This window comes from Alosa sapidissima, chromosome 19 (genome assembly GCF_018492685.1).
Source record: "Alosa sapidissima isolate fAloSap1 chromosome 19, fAloSap1.pri, whole genome shotgun sequence".
In the NCBI taxonomy this organism is placed as follows: Eukaryota; Metazoa; Chordata; class Actinopteri; order Clupeiformes; family Clupeidae; genus Alosa; species Alosa sapidissima.
This window is the reverse complement of record NC_055975.1, coordinates 9,249,978-9,266,872: the sequence shown is the minus strand read 5'-3', so window position 1 is coordinate 9,266,872 and position 16,895 is coordinate 9,249,978. Positions and strand designations below refer to the sequence as shown.

Below are 16,895 nucleotides of genomic sequence, written 5' to 3'. Positions count from 1 at the left end.
TAAACCTTACACTGTTATTTTATCTCTAGGAAATATTTGGTCATTCATATCCCATGACTACTACTTTAAATTGCATGCTATGCATAAGAAATCAACAGTTGTATATGGCACTATTAGATAAAACAAAAAACCTTTATTGTAATTCTAGTTTTAGAAGAAAGGATTTTTAATTTATACTTGATCAGTGTGCCTCGGATTACTTAAAACTGCCTCATACAACACCTATACAAACAGGATAGTCACATTCTGCCCTATCATTTTGGTTGTCGAAGAGCATCTGATTTTTAAAAACATTTTGACACAATGCAACACTCGCCCTTTCCTTTTTTTAACAATTTAAAATTCTCAAAATAGATGTTTGCAAATAAATTGGAAAAATGGTCAGATGTCATATCAGCAGGGGGCGCACATTCACAGCATGGTTCTGTAATTAGAGTAAGCAATATGACATGAGTGGGAGTGGGGATGTTAAAGGATATCACCGTGGCTGCAAGGCTGAGTACCGAAGGCTGTTACAGCCGTGGGAATATCCAAAGTTTCTGGCCAAAAAGAAAAAAAAAACCTGTGAGAAATATCTGTTGCACAACTGTTACTCTGTCTGTCACTAGGCTATAACATAATTCAAACAGTTTAGGAGGCTATAGATTTTCAGTTTCGATCTTTAAATATCAGGAACCTTCAGTAATGCATCAGATTATACTGTATATATCAGTAAACTTTCAACAATGCGGTGAATACAAGCCTAATAGATGATTAATTAAGCTTAATACAGATCTTATTGGCTACTATACAGACAAACACATACTGTATATGTCATGTTTTATTAGGTCTAATGGCTAAAATATGTCCCGTCAGATTTATACATTTTACTTTATATATTGTATGTATTCCTAATTTTGGCAAAATCCCACATTATAAAAGGCTGTCCATACCTCTTCTAATCTCTATAAGAAATCCCAAATAGTACTTATCTAAAAAAAAAAAAAACTGACACAATGTTATTTTTCCTCCAGCAAAAACTTGATTATTCATATCCAATAAATACTACTCAGTCACAAAATTGCATGGAACGCATACAAAATAAAAAGTTGTCAATTCGGAAGATACGGTAGATGTTTTCAAAACAATTGTGGGGAAAAAAAGCTCAATTGGCATATCAGCAGGGGGTGCACATTCACAGATAGGCGAGATAGGCTAATATTGGCAATCACATTTCACACTTTTTTGTTTACATTTTACTACAAAATTCTACATAACCCTATAAATGTATGTTTTCAGTGTTGTGAAAACATGTTTGACCGGTAATGTGCATGACATTGCTCAGTCTCACTTTTTATTGTGAAAAAGTACAACACTGGTATTATTTTCTGGGGAACAAGTCATATATGTTAACATTAACACTTAGCTTGAGGATCATTACAGTGTTAACACTTTAGAAGCTGCAACCATGTAAACCAATGCAGAAAAAGTGTGCAGTGATATGCATCACATATCTTCAGAATTCCAATGTAATTGTTGGCATTGCCCTTTTTATTGAAACAAACTGCTTACTGCATCTTTAGGAAACGTAGCCAAATGATGTATTAACATCTCACAAGAGGGCACTGTGTTTCCACATTCCTCTGTCGGTTTTCCTCCTCCCTAAAGGCTGTTCTGGAGTTCATGCACTTTTCATGACTCATAATAATGCCACAGTATTTCATATGCCATACAAGTGGAAACTTCATCATAACACATTGTCCTCACTAAGGGGTAAAAGGCACAGAGATTTGTTCTGGACGTGTTAAGTATACTTTTTTGATCCTGTGAGGGAAATTTGGTCTCTGCATTTAACCCAATCGGTGAATTCCCTCTGGTTACAAGTCCAGAGTGCTAACCAGTGGGCCACGGCTACCCCCAATGTGTTATTGCTGTTATTACTTTCCCATGACTTTATATTGCATCATGAATAAAATAATTGACATAATATCATTATATATGTTAATTACCTAGATACTCTTTCTTAGGGTTCAATGTACTTTAAATGGTTTGAAGGATGTTAAACAATGTCAGGGTAAACCTGTGGTTTATTTTAGGTGACTCCTCTTTTAACTGGAATGGCATCATTATTGAACTCTTTCATGATGATGTCACCTCTTGCCTTCTGTGCATCTGCACACCAGTAACTCTTGTGGGTTAACAACATGATGAATATACTTCTCATCCAACTGGCTACGCTTACCATTTGGGTAGCAGGTATTCAGTTATATACTTACAGCTGAGTTATTTTACAAGTTTCTGTTTGTTGAGATTTTACTGTAGGTAAACATGTCCTGTATCTATTTCCACAGCATTGTCTGACAGTCAACAAGCGCATCAGGTTCCCCGTGATCTTTTAACGCAGCCTGGACATTCTGTTCAGCTGAACTGCAGTCATAACATAACCAGTTATGACACAATTTTGTGGTACCAACAACTAGAAGGAGATCCAGCATTAAAACTTATTGGATATGTACGTTTTGGTGCACCAACAATGGAAATGTCCGGAAAAAACTTCAGTGTGACGGGTGACGGGAGAAATGATGCGTTCCTCCATCTAAACAAACTAAAACCGGCTGATTCTGCTGTGTACTTCTGTGCTGCTAGCTATGCACAGTGCATCTCTTTGCCCCTCCCTTCTACAAAAACTTGCACTCTCAAAGGTCTCCAAAACAAGGACATCAGTAATACTGTTCCCACCATGTAATTTTTATCAGAGGGAGAGTAATGCCTGACTTTAGAGTATGGAACCAATTCATGACTAGTAAGTACCTACTGCATAGGTATTGCCAAAGATCCTTGATTACTCCGCTTTAACCCTCTCTGGTATTACTGATGATAATGTGCTTGTTGCTAAGGAACCAGTTTCCACTTTAGAATGGGAGCCAATCTCCCAGTTGTTAAGTGCTGTTTGACACAGCAACCTGGGCAGTGAAATACAGCAATGAAGTTGAGCCATATACTTGCTTATTTTGCAACTGTTCTCCCACTATTCCGGATTTATTCAGACAGTATACTAGTGGGTTATACGTATTCTCTTTTGGTACTTACTACTAATTAGTAAGTAGAGATCAAGGCTTACTAGGTCATTATTAAGATTATATCAACAATAAAGGCCTAATTTGTCATGAATAAGACATTTGTGAATACACGCCTAACAAATGATTAATGTTGCCTAACACATGCCAAGTCACTAATACATGCATTAATTAGGTATGTATTAGCGGCTAACATGTGAACCTTAAAATAAAGTGTTACCTGTTTTTCAGTTGGAAAATTGCAAAAAATTAGGGGAAAGAAATGCTATGGCATATCAGCAGGGGGCGCACATTCACAGCATGGTCCTGTACAGCTACATGGAGATGGACCATGTAGAACATATCTGAGAACAGACATGGTCCTGTAAAGCTAGATGTACCATGCAGAACATATCTGAGAACAGGGGGATCTTTTGACTGAGAACATGGCAGCATTTCACTCCGTCACCATCGCCACCCTGTTGTTCCATTTGTATGGTAATATCCCATAATATTGACCATGGAGAGACTGATGATGTGGAATGTAAAGTCAAGGACACATAATAATGTATTTATCTAATTTCTCTCTTTCAACAGGTTCTGCTCTTGGATACGAAGTCAAGCAATTCCCTCCAATTGTCTTTCAGAACCAACAGAAATCCAAGACACTAACATGCTCGCACACATATTCGTCTTATAGTACCATTCTGTGGTATAAACAATCTCAGAATACCGGGATGACACTTTTAGGATACCTTACAGTAACCGATGCAAACTTGGAATCGGATTTAAATGATGGTGATGCTAAAAGAATCAAAATGGAAGGGAGTGCAATGGCTAAAAATAATGCTACTTTAATCATAGACAAACTCGTACCAAGTGACAGTGCGCTCTACTTCTGTGCTGCTAGTGAGCACAGTGCTGCATCCTCTCTCTGGTCTGAACAAAACCCCCCCTAATTATCACTGCCCTCCAGCTCTGCTCCTACCTTATTGTAAAACTGATGAACGTCACTGAATAAACATCTTTGGCAGCCTTATTTCTTCTTTTTTATCTTGTTAGACTTCTTCTACTCCCATCCTAATGTTCCGAGCTGTAAGTGCTCCAGGAGAAAACTACATTGTAGAGCAAAAGTGAAAACTTAAACCTAATTAACACACACAAGGTTATGTAGTAAACAAAAAAGTAGAAAAGCAACACATTTTATACTTGAGTAAACAAAAAGCAGCCAGCAAGCTCAACATGTTTGGGAACACCTTCAGGACTGTTGGGAAAGCATTCCCAGTGTGTAAATTAAAGTGCTTGAGATAATTCCAACAGTCAACACAGCAGAAATCACCTTTTCACTTTTTGTTTACATTTTACTACAGAACTCTACATAACCTTACATGTATATTTTCAGTGTTGTTCTACATTGTTTGTCTATGTTATGTTCTACAATATTTAGAAAAGAAGGAACTATAAAAGAGTAGGTGTTTCAAAATTTTGACCGGTAGTGTATATGACATCAGAGCACTTAAGTCTCACTAGAGGATATTTCCTGTTCTCAGGTCCTCTCTCACGAGCAGGAGAGGCTCATGTCTCATGTTTTACAGTACATGCAGTTCATGACAGAGCTGGTGCTTTGACTTCACCTCACGCCATTAGCAACATGAGTGAGGGTTATGTCACTGCCCTCACACTGCTCTGGTTAATGGGTAAATATGAAATCATTGTTTATTTTTAGAATCTTATCATGTTGACATATACTCCTTTTAAAGTTAATATTCATTTTGTTCTTTACACTTTACAGGTTGTGTTTTGAGTTCAGTGGTCAACCAAATCCCTAGAAATCTTTTCATGAAGCAAGAGGGTTCAGTGACGATCTCCTGTCAGCATAACTACTCAAACTACAATTATATCTTTTGGTACAGGCAAACCCAGAACAGAGAAATGACTTTACTGGCCTATCTCGTTGGATCATCACCAAACTATGAGAAAGAGTTCAAGAACAATACTAAGCTGTATGGGGACGCCAGCGCCAGTAAAAAGAACTCCATTGAAATGAGCAGTCTTTCAGGACAAGACACCGCTCTGTATTATTGTGCAGCTAGTTTACACATCAGAATAATGTCCCTATCAGCACAGCAAAAACCCCTCACATGGGCCCCTGTTCAGTTTTATATACACACACCTGTTTGCAACGGCTGGCTTTGGGAATCATGCCAAAAAAATCCTGTGAGAAATACCTGTTGCACAATAACTCTGAGACTATATAAGAACCATAATTCAGACAGTGTAGGAGGCTATAGATTTTCTAATTTGATCATACATATTAGTATGTATCATCAATAAACGTTTGAGAATTCAGTGAATACAAATCTAATAAATGATTAATGAAGCTCAATAAAGACCTCACTGGCCACTGAAACAGTCATGTTTTAATGGCTAAAATATGTTCCCTCATTAAATTTTACTTTATAATGTCTGTATTCCTAATTTTGATGAAGATCTACACTCTTAAATGTCTTCCATAACTTGTGTAATCGCTATAACAAATCCCTAATAATACTTATATTGTTGTTTTTCCTCCAATAAATAGTTGGCTATTCATATGCAATAACTACTCAGTGCACAAACCAACAGTTTGCAGAAATGCTCAGATGGCATATCAGCAGGGGGCGCACATTCACAGCATGGTCCTGTATGTTCCATGTAGAACATACTGTATATGAGAACAGACATGGTCCTGTAAAGCTAGATGTACCATGCAGAACATATCTGAGAACAGGGTGGTCTTTTGACTGAGAACATGGCAGCATTTCACTCCGTCACCATCACCACCCTGTTGTTCCTTTTGTATGGTAATATCCCATAATATTGACTATGGAGAGACTGTTGATGTTAAATGTAGTCAGGGTCACATAATGATGTCTTCATCTAAATTCTCTCTTTCAAAAGGTTCTGCTCTTGGAGACGAAGTCAAGCAATTCCTTCCAGTTGTGTTTAAAAACAGAAACGAGTCTGAGACCCTGCCATGCTTGCACACATATTCATCCTATTCTGTTATTCTGTGGTACAAACAATCTCAGGATGGTGGATTAAAGTTCTTGGGATACTTTCGTGGACAGATTTCCAATGTAGAACCTGAATTCCTGACCTCAAAGAAAATAATAGTGATGGGGACGAGACCGCCTATGCCGAGTCCGAGACAAGACCGAGTCTTTGAAGGGTCGAGACCGAGTCGAGACCGAGTCCGTTGGTTTTCAAATACAGACGAGTCCGAGTCAAGACCGAGTCTTTGAGGAAGCAAGTCCGAGTCGAGACCGAGAAAGCAGAAATCGGTCTCGAGACCGGTCTTGAGTCCGAGACCGGACTCGAGTACTACATCACTGGAAAATAATCATGAAAGGGAATGGAGCAGCAAAGAGTTATGCCAATTTAACCATAAACAGACTGGAAGAAAGTGACAGTGATGTGTATTACTGTGCTGCTAGTGAGCACAGTGCTACAACCCAGCCCTGGTTTGAACAAAAACCCTCTCTCTCTCATCTCTCTCTGTTCACTCACTACTTTCCTCATTTCTGACAGCTGTTCTGGAGTTAATGCACTCTTCATGACTCATGTCAGACTTCAGGTCCTGTTCATAGTAATGCCACAGTATGTCATGCCATACAAGTGCAGACTTCATCATAACAGAATGCCTTCACTAAGGGGTAAAAGGAGATTTGTACTGGATGTGTTATTGCTGTTATTACATTCCCATGACTGTATATTGAATCATGAATACAACATTTTACAACGTAATTTCACACATTTGATGGGAGGAAGATAAACATCAACATGTCTCTCCCACTTGCTTCTTGACATTCTTCACTGTCCTTTATCAATAAAGCAAAAGGTCCCAATGAATGTACCAAAAAAAAAAGACGGGAGTGGTTTAACTCACTTAAGCACTTCCTCCATTTGTACTGGGTGTCTTTGGTGTCAGTAACATCCATGTCTCCAGCTCTCATGTATCAACATGATTCGAGGCCTCCTCATCCATCTGACTCTAATCCCACTATGGGTTAAAGGTATAAGACTTTATTCTCAAGAAATACATGTTATTGTACAAAATATGTTATTGTTTTTCTCCATGACAAAGTTCTTTTGTATCATTTATGAACTTGTGATCCATTCCATTCAACAGGACAAAGTTATGATGTTCAACAGAGTCCTCCTGAGTTTTTAATACCCCAAGGAAGCAATGTGTCATTTAACTGCCAACATCAAATTAAAGACTTCTACATGATTTTATGGTACAAGCAAACTACTAAAGTTGCTGGTCTTGATCTCATTGGATATGTGTACTATCAGACTCAAACTATGGAAAATTCATATGAAAACCTCCAGGTGTCTGGGGATGGGAGTAAAAACAGCTATCTTTATTTTCTGAAACCGATCCAACTTGAAGACAGCGCTGTGTATTTCTGTGCTGCAAGCAAAGCACAGTGCTACAGGTCTCCTCTCCGCCTTACAATAACACCAGCAGCGTTTCACACCTGCATTAAACCACTGTAACACTCCCTAAATGAAACTAGAACATTATTATTGCACAAATGATGAAATGAGTGATATACACATACAGACAGACACATATAGCCTATGTCATGTTTTAGGTCTAATGGCTAAAAATAGGCTATGTCCCCTCAGATTAAAATATTTTACTTTATATTGTATGTATTCCTATTTTGATGAAATCCAACATTATTATTCACTATAACAAATCCCAAATACTTATCTAAGTAACCTGGTAACTTACCACAATTTTATGGGTGGTGTGATATGAAGGAAAGTACTATAGAAATTGTTGAAATGTCTAACAGTGAATGGCGCCATCTATCTATAGACCGTAACCGACTCATTGACTTGCATTGATTAGCAGATAGAAAGTAGTGTCAACATGACTTTGAGGAGGGATATCGTTTACACTTTACTTGACAGTATCGACATAAGACTGGCATGACATTGTCACAAATGTGTCATAAACAAGTCATAAACCTTTATGACATAACGTTTCTGTTAATAAGTGACATTCGGTTTTTGTCATAACAAGGATTAGGGTTAGGGCTAGGTTAAATTATTAGGATTAGGGTAAGGGTTACAGTTAGGGTTAGGATTAGGGTCAGGGTTCATGTGTCATGAGAGTGTCATGTGTTCATGACAGTGTCATGTCACTCTTATGTCGATACTGTCAAGTAAAGCATTACCGGGATATCTCTCTGACTACACTGTAATAGCTGTAGTTAACATTTCAATGGTATTTATTTCATAATAAGTGTGTGTATGATTTCAATTCGAAAAAGAGTGTAATCTATATATTTGTTTTGTGAACATCAGGTCCTGTTCATGATAATGTCATAGTATTTCATATGCTATACAAGTGGAAACTTCATCATAACACATTGTCCTCACTAAGGGGTAAAAGGCACAGAGATTTGTACTGGACGTGGTATTGGTGTTATTACTTTCCTATGACTGCATATTGCATCATGAATAGAATAATAGGCATAATATTATTAAATTTGTTAATTACCTAGATCCTCTTTCTTAAGGTTCACTGTGTTTTAAATGGTTTGAAGGATGTTTCACAATGTCAAGGTACATGTACACCTGGTGACTCCTCTTTCAACTGACATCATTATTGAAGTCTTTCATGATGATGTCACCTCTTTCCTTTTAAGTTCTCTGTGCATCTGCACACCAGTAACTCTTGTGGGTTTACAACATGATGAATATACTTCTCATCCAATATGCTACGCTTACCATTTGGGTAGCAGGTATTCAGTTATATACTTACAGCTGTGTTATTTTACAAGTTTCTGTTTGTTGAGTTTTTACTGTAGGCAAACATGTCCTGTATCTATTTCCACAGCAATGTCTGACAGTCAACAAGCGCATCAGGTTCCCCATGATCTTGTAACGCAACCTGGAGATTCTGTTCAGCTGAACTGCAGTCATAAAATAATCAATTATGACACAATTTTTTGGTACCAACAACTGGAAGGAGATCCAGCATTAAAACTTATTGGATATGTGAGTTTTGATTCCCCAACAATTGAAATGTCTTTAAAAAACTTCAGTGTGACGGGTGACGGGAGAAATGATGCGTTCCTCCATCTAAACAAACTCAAACCGGCTGATTCTGCTGTGTACTTCTGTGCTGCTAGTTATGCACAGTGCATCTCTTTGCCCCTCCCTTCTACAAAAACTCACACTCTCAAAGGTCACCAAAACACTGTCATATTCCTATTGCACCACTAACAGTCCAGTTTGGCAATGACATAAATGTTCTGTGTGTATAATTGTGTATAAAGTTGTTCCCTCTCTCCCTCTATCCGTAATGTTCTCGCTCTTGTTCCCCTCCTCTGTTCTGCTCCACCTCCTCATCGTTTCTTTTTGTCTCTCTCTGTTCTGCAGTGTTCCAGTTCAGCAACAACATGGTAGCATCTCACATCACCAGCTTCTCCGTACTGCTATGGATTGTGGGTATTTCTTTTCATGTATTGAAATCCTTTTCATTGAGGAAACACGTTTATTTTCATCTTATTTTTCAGAACATCGTCACTATTCTGACCACTGTATCTCAACTCGTTACAGATTAACAGATCACTAAATGTCATTTTCTAAGGATAAATAAAGTGAAACTTGAACAAATTCTTATCTACTAAACCTGTTCTGTTTCCTTCAGGAAATGGTTGATTATTCACATCCCATAACTCGCAAAATTGCATGAAACTCATACAAAATCAACAGTTGTAAATTCGGAATATAGATGTTTGCAAAAACATTGTGGGAATAAGTTCAGATGGCATATCAGCAGGGGGTGCATACTCACAGACATGGTCCTGTAAAGCTAGATGGACCACGTAGAACATAATTGAGAACAGGGGGATCTTTTGACTTTGACTGAGAACATGGCATAATTTATTTTGTACACTTCACAGGTTGTGTTTTGAGTTCTGTGGTCAACCAAACTCCTAGAAATATAGAAGCAATCAAGCACAACAAAGGCTGTCACTTGAATGGCGTTTGCTAACGTTAGCAATCAAACAATCTTAGATAGCTAAAACGTTTTTGAAACAGAAAAGTTTTATGGATTTCAGTCGGATCCCTTTGGCGTTATGCCGTAAAACCTATCAATCTGAGCATGCGTGACTCACATCGGGTAGCGACTCACATCGGGGAGTGACACCAACATTTCAGACTCAGATTTACATTATTGGCTCATCCGAATAATAATAACAGTAACAATAGTAATAGTAGTAAAGTAATAGTATTAATAACCTTATTATAATAATAAACTATTTATGTATCGACTTTGACAGCTTTTCTGCTGCTCAGTTTTTATCAATTCCTTATCAAATAAATGAAAAGAGGCTAAAGCCCAATAAATGTGCCACACATAATAACCTAATATAAGATAAACCTTGCCTATACCATTTCAATTAGGCAGCACTAGGCAACACCACGAACGAGCTGTCATTAAGTTTTTGCGTTTGTAGCCTACTACAAGTTTTATGACGTGATGTGTCTTGGGAATTTAGCTTTAGCTGCTACCATCATGTCAACATAGTTGTAACATTATGCACAATGCTCATCTAGGCTATGGATTTAAGTGGTTTAATTTTAAAAAGGGCAGCAAAAGTGGGATAAAGTGCAACTGCTTCCCCAAAACAATTCCTCCATAACTGTGGATTTAATCGTTATGTGGATAACTTTCAGTGGACTAAACACATAAAAGGTAAGATTTTATCACAAAGCTAGCTGGTTTGTTAAATATGGCGAAGCATATTTACAACCAACTTTGTACTTGCAGCAGTGAAACTGAGTTTGTTAACATTGTTGGTAACGTAAACGTTTCTTCAGTTAGGAGCAGGGCTGTTTTTTTTATTATTTTGCATTCATTTTCATTGGCAAAAGCTAGCCTAATATGCATGAGAGAACCTAGATTTGAGGGAGCTGCTGTTAGCATCAGCACGGTCATATTAACACAGCAGGGCACACTAGCCCAGTGATGGCTAGCCCAGTGATGAAGGATCGTGTAAAATCCCCATCCCCAGAAAGTTTCAAACCAAGCTTGCGCTGATGATGCATGATCACTGATCAAATTGCTATTTTCTGACACGATGCACACCATTCCCAGGTGCTCACCTGTCTGAATCTCAAGCTCTTTAGCCTAGCATCTTAATGCTGTTCACAGCACAGTGAATGACAAACGATGACAAAATGCTGTTCATGTTTATGAGTTCATAGCCTGGTTATTTATCGAAGGACTTACATGTCACGTTTTATATTTTATTATGATCACTCGCATTACCATGGGGTTACTAAATAGATAGGCCTAATGCTACGGTTAACTTAGAATGCCCACCATTACACTGGAGATGTTAAAAAACGTTTAAACTTTTTTTATTCTCCCGCGACGATAGGCTAGGCTTGGCTAGGTAATTCGCTCATTAGCTCAGATCAGTGACTACCAGAGGAAACGCGGGGTAGAAAACTCAAACAAGTAATGTTAGACTAGCTGTGTTACAGTTTCTCGTTGCAAAATCAAAATTTCACAGGAGCTCCATGCGCTTTTGTAGGCTACACGCAGTCTCAAAAACACTGTTTACAGCTTTTCGAGTCACTGTACGAGGTCATTTATTTTATATAGCGATAATTTAGATACACTTATGGGGTGAGTGCAATTGCGTTTTCTAAAGAATCTCCCGTCTTGATTTTGTACAGAAATTAATATTAAGTGACACGTAAAAGGGTGGAAAAAAGGTCACCTTATATAGCAGGCTAAGATATAAGGTCTGGAATTTAATTTAATATTGTTTTAATGATAGGATAACTACATAGTTTACACAATAATTACACTGTGTTATATTATCAATGCATTTATTGACTGTCAATTACCCAAAATCGTGGCTCTGTCTATCATTGAACAGTAGCCTATTTAATGCATTCTAATCCATTGTCAATCACTTCCGGGAACTAGTTGAGGTTTACACAAACCACGTGACCAACGGAATTTTGAACACCCATTGTCGCAACTCTACCTTTATATGGCTCTGGTTTACACATCAGAATAATGACCCTATCAGCACAGCAAAAACCCCTCACATTCAGACAGTGTTGGTGTCACGGTAAGCTGGGGAGAGCTGAACCTAAACGCAAGGCAAGGCAACGCACCGCAACACAATCTTGGAATTACAAGACCCTTTAATCAGAACTGAACAAACCGTGTGTAACACAACACAATATGACTAATGACAGACACAGACTGAGGGCAGACAGAGGGTAACAGGGAAAACAAAACAAGACAGGACCCTTACATTACCCCCCTCTAAGGGCCGGATTCCAGATGACCCAAACAAATAAAAGGTCCAAACAGGGAGGGTGGAGGGGGCTAAAGATGGGCGGCCGAGTGAACGGCCGGACAGGGACGGAGGGTCAGGCGGACGGCCGGGTGGATGCCCGGTCAGAGATGGAGGGTCAGGCGGACGGCAGGTCAAGACTGCAGGCATCGTGGCGGGCGACTCTGCTACACGGACTGGAGTCAGAGTCGGGACTGAAGCCAGTACTAGAGCCAGAGCAGGGACCGGAGTCGAACTGGGAGCCGGAGCAGGAGCCGGAGCGGAGACTGGAGATGGAGCAGGGATCGGAACTGGAATACTGTAGGAGACTGACTCGGGACTGGAGTGGGGACTGCAGACGGAACTGTGTGGCATTGGGGAGCCTGAAGCAGGGACCACATATGCAACTGCAGGGCATTGGAGAGCCTGGACTGAAGCTGGGACTGGAGCTGTAGATGGACCTGGCCAGTCTTCCTCAGAGGACCAGTCATCCTCACTGGCACCTCCATCCTCTTCCTCCACCCAGAGAAGCTCCCAGGGCATTAGGTGTACAGGCAAATCGCCAGAAAAATAAAAAAAACTTGCCTGCTAGGTCCACGGTTGGGTCGGTCATTCTGTACGGTAAGCTGGGGAGAAGTCAAGTCAAGTCAAATTTATTTATACTGTATAGCACATTTCAAAGCAATAGCATTGCACCAAAGTGCTTTACATAAAACTGAGAATAAAGTACTGAACTGAATAAACTGAAAAAAAAAGGCAGCCGTGGCCTACTGGTTAACACTTCGGACCTGTAACCGGAGGGTTGCTGGTTCGAACCCCGACCAGTAGGCATGGCTGAAGTGCCCTTGAGCAAGGCACCTAACCCCTCACTGCTCCCCGAGCGCCGCTGTTGATGCAGGCAGCTCACTGCGCCGGGATTAGTGTGTGCTTCACCTCACTGTGTGTACACTGTGTGCTGTGTGTGTTTCACTAATTCAAGGATTGGGATAAATGCAGAGACCAAATGTCCCTCACGGCATCAAAAGAGTATATATACTAGGGCTGCACGATATTGAGAAAACATGCAATATGCGATAACATTATTGAGTACTGCAATAACTATATAATTTGCGATATTTAAATATACTGCTCAAAAAAGGTTTTACACACATTTCTTGAAACCTTCCACCCTTTTCTCCATTCTCAAACTACATTCACAGAATGTCTGACAGTTCTTGCAAAATAAAACACTCGCCTCAAAAGTTTTACTTGTGCTCAAAACCAAACAGTGTCAGAGTACTGATCCAGTGTATGATTGAAGTGTTCCCTTAATTTTTTTGAGCAGTATATTTAATGTTCTGCTTGCTGCAAGCATACACTGTAGGGTTGGGGGGGGGGGGGGGGGGTAAATGTATAATTACAGAAATAAATGTATCATTTTCAAAATAAACAATATAAAATATCATGTAGCCTAGGCTATATATGGCCTGATGAAAGTGGACAGCTAAGAGACCTACTGACTAGGCTAGCGAAGTTGTGTGGAAAATCTGCTCCTAATCCTCATAAAAGACGGATGGACAGCCAATCTGAACAATTGTGCACCAACCAGCGGAATATTCCACATTGCCAGCCTTCGATGGGCCTAGCAAAGAAGCTACTTAATCTCAGTCTGTAACCTCATACGGTGTGCATCCCACGTTATTAGGCTACCGGCATGCCGACTACGAGGGCAGCGGAAAGTGAAAGTAATTGGGCTGCAATCGCACAGTCCAGGCTAAGAAGTACGTTAAACAACTTTTACAAATAACGAATCCTGATTACCTCTGTGCTGCTGCCTGGGGCTTTTGCTAAATGCAAATCATGAAATACAAGCCTTACAGACAGTGAAAGACAGATATCTTCTGATATAACGATAACGAAAGAAATTGTTTATTTTAACACGGTGGAGAAGGACGCATTTGCGCTGTGTTTGTAACACGGCATCCTTCATAAAACCAAAATATTTTCATATAACAGACGTGCTTTTCCTTTTAGTCACCAATTCCTCTTCACCCAAGTGTAGCTACCTCTGTCGACTCACTATCTTCAGCTATCACGACTTAGCTCCCGCTTCAACACCTAAAACACCACACACGTAAACTGGTAGGGGACGGGCTTCTTGGGCAGCATGACAGCATCGGTTTGGTAACATATGTTCACATTCAGAATGTGAATACACCATAGACTGTATGGAATGCGCACGGCACAGAAAATGTATCGAAATTTATCGAAAATTAAGTAATCTTTGCGGTATGTCCATCGCAAGCGTTGATATCGCGATAACGATAGATTTTAGATATATCGTGCAGCCCTAATATATACTTATACTATACTTAAATAAACTGAGCTGAACCTAAACGCAAGGCAAGGCATCGCAGCGCAACGCAATCTTGGAATTACAAGACCCTTTAATCAGAACTGAACAAACCGTGTGTAACACAACACAATATGACTAATGACCGACACAGACTGAGGGGAGACAGAGGGTAACAGGGAAATCAAAACAAGACAGAACCCTTACAGTTGGAGGCTATAGATTGTTTATTTTGATCCTTATATCACAGTAAGCTTCAGTAATATACCATAAAGTGTTTTATCAATAAACGTTTGATAATTCAGTGAATACAGACCTAATAAATTATTAATGAAGCTTCCATGCCTCGTGCAATCACTATAATAAATCCCACATTCTCATCTAATAATCCTTATGCTGTTGTTTTTCCTCCAATGAATACTTGGCTATTCATATCCCATAACTTCTACTCAGTGCACAAACCAACAGTTTGCAGAAATGTTCAGATGTCATATCAGCAGAGGGCGCACATTCACAGCATGGTCCTGTAAAGCTAGATGTACCATGCAGAACATATCTGAGAACAGGGTGATCTTTTGACTGAGAACATGGCAGCATTTCACTCCATCACCATCGCCACCCTGTTGTTCCATTTGTATGGTAATATCCCATAATATTGACTATGGAGAGACTGTTAATGTTAAATGTAGTCAGGGTCACATAATGATGTCTTCATCTAAATTCTCTCTTTCAACAGGTTCTGCTCTTGGAGACGAAGTTAAGCAATTCCTTCCAATTGTGTTTAAAAACAGAAACGAGTCTGAGACCCTGCCATGCTTGCACACATATTCATCCTATTCTGTTATTCTGTGGTACAAACAATCTCAGGATGGTGGATTAAAGTTCTTGGGATACTTTCAAGGACAGATTTCCAATATAGAACCTGAATTCGAGAACACAGACAAAATAACCATGAAAGGGAATGGAGCAGCAAAGAGTTATGCCAATTTAACCATAAACAGACTGGAAGAAAGTGACAGTGCTGTGTATTACTGTGCTGCTAGTGAGCACAGTGCTACAACCCAGCCCTGGTTTGAACAAAAACCCTCTCTCTCATCTCTCTCTGTTCACTCACTACTTTCCACTGTTCTGGAGTTAATGCACTCTTCATATCTCATGTCAGACTCCAGGTCCTGTTCATAGTAATGCAACAGTATATCATATGCCATACAAGTGCAGACATCATAACACAATGCCTTCACTAAGGGGTAAAAGGAGATTTGTACTGGATGTGTTATTGCTGTTATTACAGTACTTTCCCATGACTGTACTGTATATTGAATCATGAATACAATAATTGACATAATATCATTATATATGTTAATTGGGTTGACTAAAAGGGTGATGTGTACATGGCTCGCTTTATCTTCTTCCCAATGACGTTGTAAAATGTTGAAACATTGACGTGTCTCTCCCACTTGCTTCCTAACATTCTTCACTGTCCTGTATCAATAAAGCAAAAGGTCCTAATTAATGTACCAAAAAAAAGTTAAGACGGGGAGAGGTTTAACTCTACTGCTGACTGAGCAGAAGCACTTCCTCCATTTGTACTGGGTGTCTTTGGTGTCAGTAACATCCATGTCTGCAGCTCTCATGTATCAACATGATACGAGGCCTCCTCATCCATCTGACTCTAATCCCACTATGGGTTAAAGGTATAAGACTTTATTCTCAAGAAATGCATTTTGTTATTGTTTTTCTCCATGACAAAGTTGTTTTGTATCATTTATGAACTTGTGATCCATTCCATTCAACAGGACAAAGTTATGACGTTCAACAGATTCCTCCTGAGTTTTTAAAACCCCAAGGAAGCAATTTGTCATTTAACTGCCAACATCAAATTAAAGACTTCTTGCTGATTTTGTGGTACAAGCAAACTACTAAAGTTGCTGGTCTTGATCTCATTGGATATGTGTACTCCTCTCAGACTCCAAATATGGAAAATTCATATGAAAACCTCCAGGTGTCTGGGGATGGGAGTAAAAACAGCAGTCTTTATTTTCTGAAACCGATCCAACAGTCTAATGACTGAAAATAGGCTATGTCTCCTCAGATTAAAATATTTTATTTTATATTGTATGTATTCCTATTTTTATGAAATCCCACATTATTATTCACTAT

General features: G+C 39.2%; 1 long non-coding RNA gene across 1 annotated transcript; it reads left to right on the top strand.

Moving 5' to 3' along the window:
* Positions 1–5,162: 5,162 nt before the first annotated feature.
* On the top strand, positions 5,163–9,667 carry LOC121692612. The gene is made up of 3 exons (XR_006025285.1): positions 5,163–5,878; positions 5,976–6,137; positions 9,657–9,667. It is a non-coding gene; the product is annotated as an uncharacterized LOC121692612 (long non-coding RNA).
* Positions 9,668–16,895: the final 7,228 nt, after the last annotated feature.